Below are 8,936 nucleotides of genomic sequence, written 5' to 3'. Positions count from 1 at the left end.
ACCCCTCTGTCCCATCCACCCTCCCTTTGCCTTCTTTTTTAAAAATCTCCTGACTCGGACACCTCCTGTATACATTTCTCATTAGCTGCGCACTCCTCCTCTCACTTTATTCCTGTCTCTTTGAACTTGTTTCCCCTCACTTTTCACCTTGTTTGTTCCATTTTCACTAGCGTTTGATGACATCACGGTCTCTCCTTGCATACATGCTGCACATCATCTGCTTTTACATGCTCACAAAGCACGAGAAACAAATCTGCTGAAATCCATGTTTTGTTCTCAGGAGTTACTTTGTGTGATGAGGCACCCTCGTGAAACTGTTCAGCCCATATGTGTGCATGTCTGTGCACCAGCAAATAAGGATTCAGTGCATAGCTGCTGGGTTGATGACTCATTGATCAACTTGCGCATTTAACCCGCTTCTGCTGCAGCTGACTGAACAAAAGACGAGGCTCTGTTGTGCTTTCAGTTTATTTATGCGTCACACAAGTTCAGTAAAACATCATCATAACAGCGCGCAGGTTATAACCTCGCAGATAAGTCTGGGCTTTGCCTCTCGAGCACATCCTGCCGTCTCTCTCTCTCTGCCTCGGCTCTTGTTAGGTCTGTCTGTATCTATTATGTTCCCCCGTGCCCGTCTTTCTCCTGCTTGTTATTTTCATCTTGTCTTTTGCCTCTTTTAAAGCCCATCCTCATTTCTCAGTTTTAATCTTTAGCCCCAAAAAGGCTCAGCAACTGCTGTATTAATATGAAAAAAAAATCTAAAGTTTCCATCTTTAATACTGATATTATAAAAAGCGTTACGTTTGAAGTTGGCTGCGTAGAAAAAAAACACCCTATTACTCATTACCATCTGGGCATGTTTGGTGGAGATATAAAGACTTCCTTCGGTGGTCCTGGTGTGCCAATTTGTCTTGAAATGATATCCCACCCTTCAGACTGGATAATGAAATGTATTCAGCAGCCAGGAACACAGTCAGAGATGCTGCCTTTACACTCAGCAGGCGCCAAAGTCGTGCAAGCCTTTATTTAAAGGTGTTTTCCGGGAGTTGACATCAACCTGTAATTTCAGCAGAGTCCAAGGAGCTTTTGAATGATCTCATTTTAATACAGCATGGTATCATCTACCAGTTCTAATGCCGCACTGAGGAAAAGCAAAACATCCCCAGGTTGTTTCAGCGAGTGATAATGAGAAAACACACTAATGTGCTCATGTAACTTAGCCTTGAAGTACAAAAACAGTGAGGAGCAACATTTATTTATGGCACCTTTGTAAGCATTGTTTGCATAGGAGGACTGTTTGTGCATTAACTGTCTCTGATTTATAAGCCTTACAGCTCGTCTCTGAAGACAACAGAAAACAGGAGATATTTGGCATTTACTGCAAAGTAAATTAACTGCAGTACGTTTTGTGGTTGGTATTTTTTTATGCTCAGGGTCTCAAGCTGGGCTGCAGGAAGTGATTGGACTTCTATGTCAAATTTGCTCTTCCAGAACATACTTCCTTTTCCTTGTTTGTCCCCCACACCCCCATTTTTCTGCTCAACCCTCCCTCCACCCACACACGCACACACACACACACACACACACACACACACACACACACACACACACGCTCACAGATAAACACATGGACGCAAATCAATACCTTGTGGAATATAAACTCCAAGCCTTGTGTTGGTGATCATGCTGGCATACCCTGACCCTGGACATGAGGCCAGGAGCAGGACACAGCTGAACGAACACACACACACACACACACACACACACACACACACACACACACACACACACACACACACACACACACACACACACACACACACACACACACACACACACACACACACACACACACTTGTTCATTCATGTAAATGAACCCGTTCACATAAAGTATGTCAAAACCACAATTCATCGCATTTGCATTTATTCCCCAAAACAACAGAAAAGAGCCAAATTCACACACTTCAGTGATTTTAAAACGTTTTGTTGTTATTTTTTAAATATAAGCCCGATCTGTTGCCTTGCAGGCCACTCTGGCAGAACCGGTGGATTCAGGCAGCTGAATGAACTCTAAAATAAATCCATACTAAACAGACGCGGTCATGTCAGCGGTTTTTCACACACGGAGCAAACATCTGCAGGTACACTCTCACTTTTACAAAAGATTAAAATCAGTTTAGAATGTTGGATTTATTTTATTTCACACAGCAAATAGTGGCCAGTGGGTAAAATACCTTTTATTTATCTGTTTGCTGAGCTAATATCAGTGGATTGCTGTTTGTTTGGGCATTAGCTACTGGTACAGCATTATCATAAGGTGAAACTTTGGATTTCTTGATTAAAGCTCTATCTGGCAGTAAAGCAAGCTCCATCTCTTCAGGTGTTTAGGATAAAACTTGTTAGCTTTACTTGTTAGCTTTCCCCCAACACCTGACCTTTTGTTTGCATTGCGATTAAGTGCTTTTATTTGTGTTTATTGATTTATTACTCTTAGGCTATTTGTATCCTCTTTTAACAGTTATTATGTCTATCCATGTTTTATTACTGTATTGTTCAGCATCTTGGGCTTCTGCTAAGATGGGAGAAGGTCCTAAACAAATTCATTTAATTGACAGAAAAAATAACTTTTTAGTCCTTTTTGTTTGGGATCTTCTAAGTCTGTCTTGCCTGTCATTTGTCTATTTTAATGGGTTTTAGGACTTTTCTTTGATGTTTAATTTTTTTTGGATCATTCCATGTAACAAATCATGGTTTTTCCTTCTGTTTCCATTCCTGTTATCACTCAGCTGCCTCTGATTGCACTTATACAGGTGAAACTGGAAAAATTAGAATATGGTGCAAAAGTCCATTTTCCTCAGTAATTTAACTGAAGAAGAAGAAGAAAATATCATTTCTATAGCACCTCTCAAGATAAAACTCACGAGGCGCTTCACAAAAACAAAAAATGTAAAAATATAAAAAGCATTTAGAAAATGTTCAAAAATATATTTAAAATGAGCAAAAATAGGTAATTGTGATTAAAAAATGTTAAGAAAGAGAGAGAGTGAACAGGAAAGAGGGAAATCAGTGGATCCTGAGGAAGGTGGAATAGGTGGGGAGAGCAGAATAAAGAGAGAGTGGTGAAGAAGATCATCCAAAAGCCAGCTTGAACAAATGAGTTTTCAGCTGCTTTTTAAAGGAGTCCACTGAGTCCACTGATCTCAGGCTCAGGGGGAGAGAGTTCCAGAGTCTGGGGGCCACAGCAGCAAATGATCTGTCACCTTTGGTCTTTAGCCTGGTGCGCTGCACAACCAGTAGGCTTTGATCACTGGACCTCAGGGACCTGCTGGGGGTGTAGGGACTAAGAAGATCACCAATGTAAGATGGTGCTTGTCCATGTAAGGCCCTATAGACCAGAACCAGGATCTTGAAATGAACCCTGAAGTTGACTGGCAGCCAGTGAAGCTGGAGGAGAAGCGGGGTGATGTGGGTGTGTTTGGAGGACTTGGTCAGAAGCCGAGCACAGGCATTCTGAACCACCTGTAGACGGTTCAGGGAGGTTCTGCTCAGTCACGTGAAAAGAGAGTTACAGTAGTCTAAAGCCTGGTTTATGCTTCTCCGTCAGCTCCGCAAGGGACAGACACGCACGGATTGACGGAAGTGTTTTGCTCTTTTACTTCTCCATCTCCTGGAGAGTGTTGCAAAGCAATTGCCCGGCAGGACCACATAGGGCGTAGCACTGTTCTGTGGTATCCTGTCATGTATCGGTCCAAGATAGTGTGTTTATATTGTGTTTTTTGTGTTTATAAGAGACTTTTAACATGGACATATTTGTCTCTCATTCTCCCACCGCTTCATGCGCTCCCCACCTCTAAACCCACGTTTCCTGTCATTTCTGTCCACAAATAAAATGCTTGCTGCGCATCTTTTCACTCCTCCAGTCACAGGAGAATTAAAAGTTCATATTTTTAGAGATTTTTTGCGAGATATTTTTCAAGCTTCTCCGTGTCTGCCGCTAGTTAAACTCGGCTCTCTTTGCAATGGCGGCGCTGTAAACAACAGCGGCATCCTGACCAATCACAAGCTTGCGTAATCCGTCTCGTTCGACGGATGTTTAAAAAAGTGGGCTCGACTCCGTACGTACTTGCGTGCCCTACGCAAGGACGGATGATTGGCGTTGCGTGTCTCCGCACTGACGCAGATGGAGAAGCATAAATCAGGCTTAAGAGTGAGGAGATGAAGGTGTGGATAACTGTCTCAAGTTCAGAGCGGGACAGAATGGGACTCAGCTTAGCAATGTTCCTGAGATGGAAGAAGGAAGAGCGAACAAGAGAACTGACATGAGAATCCAGGGTGAGAGCTGGGTCAAAGGTCACGCCAAGATTCCTGACGGAGGTTTTGGTGTGAGAAGCAAGCTGACCAAGAGAGTCTCTGACTTTGGGAACCAGCTTGTCTGGGGCACAGATGAGGATCTCAGTCTTATCTTCATTCAGCTGTAGAAAGTTCCCAGCCATCCAGGTTTTGATAGAGTCTAAGCAGGTGTGTAACATTTGCAGCTTAGACATCTCATGGGGCTTAAAGGAGATGTACAGTTGGATGTCATCTGCATAAAGATGGTAGGAGATTCCTTTGAAGGAGCTCAGGATGTGCTGAAGAGGAAGCAGATAGAGGAGGAAGAGCAGAGGCCCCAGCATAGAACCTTGTGGGACAACTGAGAGACCATCTAAAGGCTCAGGAACCCTTTGCAGGTGTTTTGGATTCATCAGCTGATTTGAGTGTGACACATTGAGTCTAGAATATTGAATCTTTTCATAATATTCTAATGAGATTTTGAATTTATGGTTTACATAACCTGTAATCATCACAATTATAACAAATAAAGGCTTGACACATCCGGCTTTGCACGTGATGAGTCCATCTCACATATTTGTTCCACCTTTTAATTACTGAAATAAATGAACTTTTACATATTGAAATTTTTAGTTTCACCTGTAGGTCCTCCCCGTTTAAGTACTTCTCACTTTCTTGACCCCTCATTCCTGCTGTTGTCCTTGCTAGGTTCACCTACTCCCTGCAATCATTTCGTTACTTTTGATGCACATTTTATTTGTGCACTTTCAACTTTTTTATTTTATCTTTTTTTTTTTTTGAAGTTTTATGTTAATTTAAGCCTGCATTTCAGATGGATCTACAGGTGACTTATTGGTTTGGCTTAAGTCTTGAAATTTCTTACTTTAGAAAAGTTCTACATGTTGCTCCCTCATCTCTTAGAGGTTCCACTCCAGAACATGTACCTGTTTTTTTGGCAGCAAACATGTTCTATTCCTAACTGAATTTGAGTCAAATCTACATGTAAACAGGAGCCTATTTTACGTAGATCAAACACTGTGACACACAAATATCAACTGCTGACTCTAAAATTTACTAAATGTTGATTTTCTCTCCTCAGGGGGATATCTTGTTTCATACCGGTTCATATTTGAGCTTGAAGTTGTGCAGATGGGTTTGAGAAATTGCCAACATAAAGTTAACAGATTTATAGTTTGCTCTCAGAAGCTACTATAATCAGAATGGAGTGGTGCTCATAATAAAATGCTTCCAAAAAATAGCTGTCAAGTCATTTGAATATCTCATTTGTCAAGTGGGAAGGGCGCTCCCAAATGGGAACAATTCTCACTAAAAGCTAAACTAAGAAACTGGCAGCCATACAGAATTCTCTGAATGGGTACGTGCAGTGGCAGTGGATCCGTGTGAAATTATCTACGTTAGTAAAGGAATCACAACGTCAAGTACAAATGCAGTGTAAGGAATATTTTTCAGGTAATTTAAAAAGTGGAAATAAAAAAACCTAACAATTTGATAAAAAACAAAAAATAAATTGTGAGGAATCCTGATTGAACTGATTAATTTTTGTAATAAATTGTGATTATCAATCCAGAATTTTAAAGTTTTGGATTAAAAAAGTAAAATAAAAAGTTAATGTTTTGTTTTTAAAGCCATACTTTGCAACATTTTTATATGTACAAATAATTTTCTTGAGCCGTATGCTAAAACGACCCTTTGCTGGGTTAATGAAATGTCACTGAGACCCCTATCGCCCCCTGTGGCCAGAATGTTGCACTTGCAACTTCAGAGTGTTGGACTTAGTAAAGTGGGGCTGACATACTTGGTGCTGCAGCCTGCTTCCAGCATGTTTCCTGCAGGTTTTAAATCATGAACACAGCTTATTTGTTTAATTTAGTGATGAATTGCTCCTGTAGACACTAATGAAGGCTGGGGAGACATTTCAGCTGTAAGATAAGATGTTAAAAAAGATGAACGCACAGCGATGAGTTAAGTTTCATCTTTGGTTTCACAAACCTGACACTATGGGGTGCTAAAAGCAAGCCACAACTGCACCCTTTGGTATGCAGTTAAAAGTGAATTAGCGGGGAGTGGTGGTGGTGGTGGTTGAAATTCAAAGAGTAAAAGAAACTAAATTTCTTGGAGTTCTTATTGATGAAGACTTGACAATGAAATTACATATTAGTTACATAAAAGGTAAAATTGCCAAATCCTTAGGAGTACTACATAGAGTCAAGTTTTTACTGACTAATTCTGGTTTGTTGGCATTGCACAATTCACTGATTGTTCCATACTTGACTTATTGTGTAGAAATCTGGGGAGCAACATACAAAAACTATACACAACCTTTATTTATTTTACAGAAAAGAGCTCTGAGAATCATCAATTATAGTGGCTGTAGAGATCCATTGAACCCATTGTTTATTAAATATAAATTACTGAAATTTTGTGATTTAAAAGACTGGAAAATCTTACAAAACATGTAAAAAGTCAATTTAGGTACTCTGCCAATAAACAATCAGGGGATATTTGAAAAGAGAACTAGTAATTACATGCTGAAAGAAACTGATGTGTTTACAAAACCTAGATTTAGAACTAAAATGACGGAATGGAATATATCTGTAAATGGTGTTAAATTATGGAATAACCTTAAAAGGGAAATAAAAAAATACTCTGTATACTCTGTATTTAATGTACTCAAAAAATGTACCAAATTGAGTGTACTAAATAATTATGAAAATGTAAATTAAATCAATGATCATGATCGCACTGGAATTTAGAACAGGAAAAAGTTTAAAATGAATCTGTTTGTGTCTGACAAATGGAAATTGTATATAAATTGATTATTTCTTCTGGACAAGGGGGCAGAAATTATCAGATATTTTTCTTCATTCTGCTCCTTTTTGTTCAAATTTGATTTTTAGTTATGTATTTCTTATTTTTTATATGTTTTATTTGTTTTTATTTTGAATGAAATAAAAAAGAGAAAAAAAATGGATTAGTAAACATGGTCTTCAAGTACCTGAACTCATGGTCGTAAAATCCCACAAAGAGCCAAACCAATGAACAGAACACCAACAGAGAAATATTTCAGACTGTATGACGATACATTTATGGAACATCAGGCTTTGGAGGCACTGAATGAAATTAGCCATATTTATATAATTCATCTTATCTCAAATAAAGAGCATCAAAAGTTTCATATGCAGATTTTTTATTGTAATTTGAGAATCCAAAAGTAGATTACTATTTATATTCAAGTTTAAGGAAAACACCGTTCTTTCACCTACCATGGACCTCTCTAGCAGCAGCATACTGTAGCTCTTCTTGGTTCAACATTCACAGCTGCTTGTATTTTTATTGAGGTGTTCCACATCCTAGCATCTTATGCTTGTTTTATGCAAATGGGATGGTGATTCCTCATGTAAAAAGTAGAAATTTAGGCCAGTGGAGACCAATTCTGGTCCTTGAGGGCCACCGTCCTGCATGATATAGTTTTTTCCCTGCACCAACACATGTCATCTAGTCACTGAATTGCCTTCAGCATATCATCCAGTTCTGCAGAAGCCTGTTAATCATCCACTGATTATAATCATGTGTGCGGAAGTAGGGAAACATGCAGGATGGTGGCTCTTCAGGGCCAGACAGGATTGGATGCTAAGAGGTTTGTTGGACCACTAGACAGTTAGAAAGAAATGTCTGGTTGGGTGGTCATTCAGAGTTTGAGCAGAAAGTTTGCGATGCATGGTACTTGTATACATATGAGCCATTGCACACTAATGGAAGCACAACTTTAAAGTCTTACACATTTTAGATAGCACACCCTTATCAGTACTTTACGACCACTTTACCTTTCATCTTCCAGCAATCATCGGATGAAAATATTTCCAGGAGGGATTGGAGGTACCATTTCCAAAGATAAAATCCAAGTTCTCTGTAGGATTATATCATAATTATAATCAACATCAGTAAATGGAAGTCAGACCTGTTTGCCACAGAATCTGCACCTTTTTTTCAGACAGCTCTAACACTGATGCGGCTGTTTAATTACAGCGAACTACTCCCTGGCGTTCCTTGTATCTCTCTAACAGCGATTCCACTGCCGTCTAAAATGGTTTGTGGGTTCTACACAAAGCCCTCCATCATTTAAACTGTTAATTTGTGAAAACTCTCACCCTCCGTAGAAGTTGAAACACTCAGCTCCTGTGAAAGAAAGACAAAATTAAGCATGCATTTGTCTGATGTTGGCACTTCTGCACTAACAAGCAGAATGGCCTTCAGTAATCTTCAGACCTTGGTCCTTTCATTCTTGTCAAGTGCTTTTCTCTCTCCTTTTTCTCATCTTCTGTCAAGGCTGACAACCGCTCTGTGTTTGAGCGCGCTCACCTATAGGGCCGCGCGGACGGCAGATGGAGATAATATTGACGGTCCAACACGGATAAATACTGTCACCTGGGGGGGAAAAAGGTATAAGTGGGGAGAAAATTGAAGAAGAAATTTGAGGTGTGAGGAAAGAAAGACATGGAATTTGAGACAAAAAAGAGGGTAAAGAGGTCTGAGTGCACAGCAGTAGGGTTTGAGCTAAGGCTTTATTGATTCTGTTGGCTTTGTGT

The sequence above is a fragment of the Nothobranchius furzeri genome, chromosome 17 (assembly GCF_043380555.1).
Source record: "Nothobranchius furzeri strain GRZ-AD chromosome 17, NfurGRZ-RIMD1, whole genome shotgun sequence".
Classification (NCBI taxonomy): domain Eukaryota; kingdom Metazoa; phylum Chordata; class Actinopteri; order Cyprinodontiformes; family Nothobranchiidae; genus Nothobranchius; species Nothobranchius furzeri.
This window is presented reverse-complemented; position numbering follows the sequence as displayed.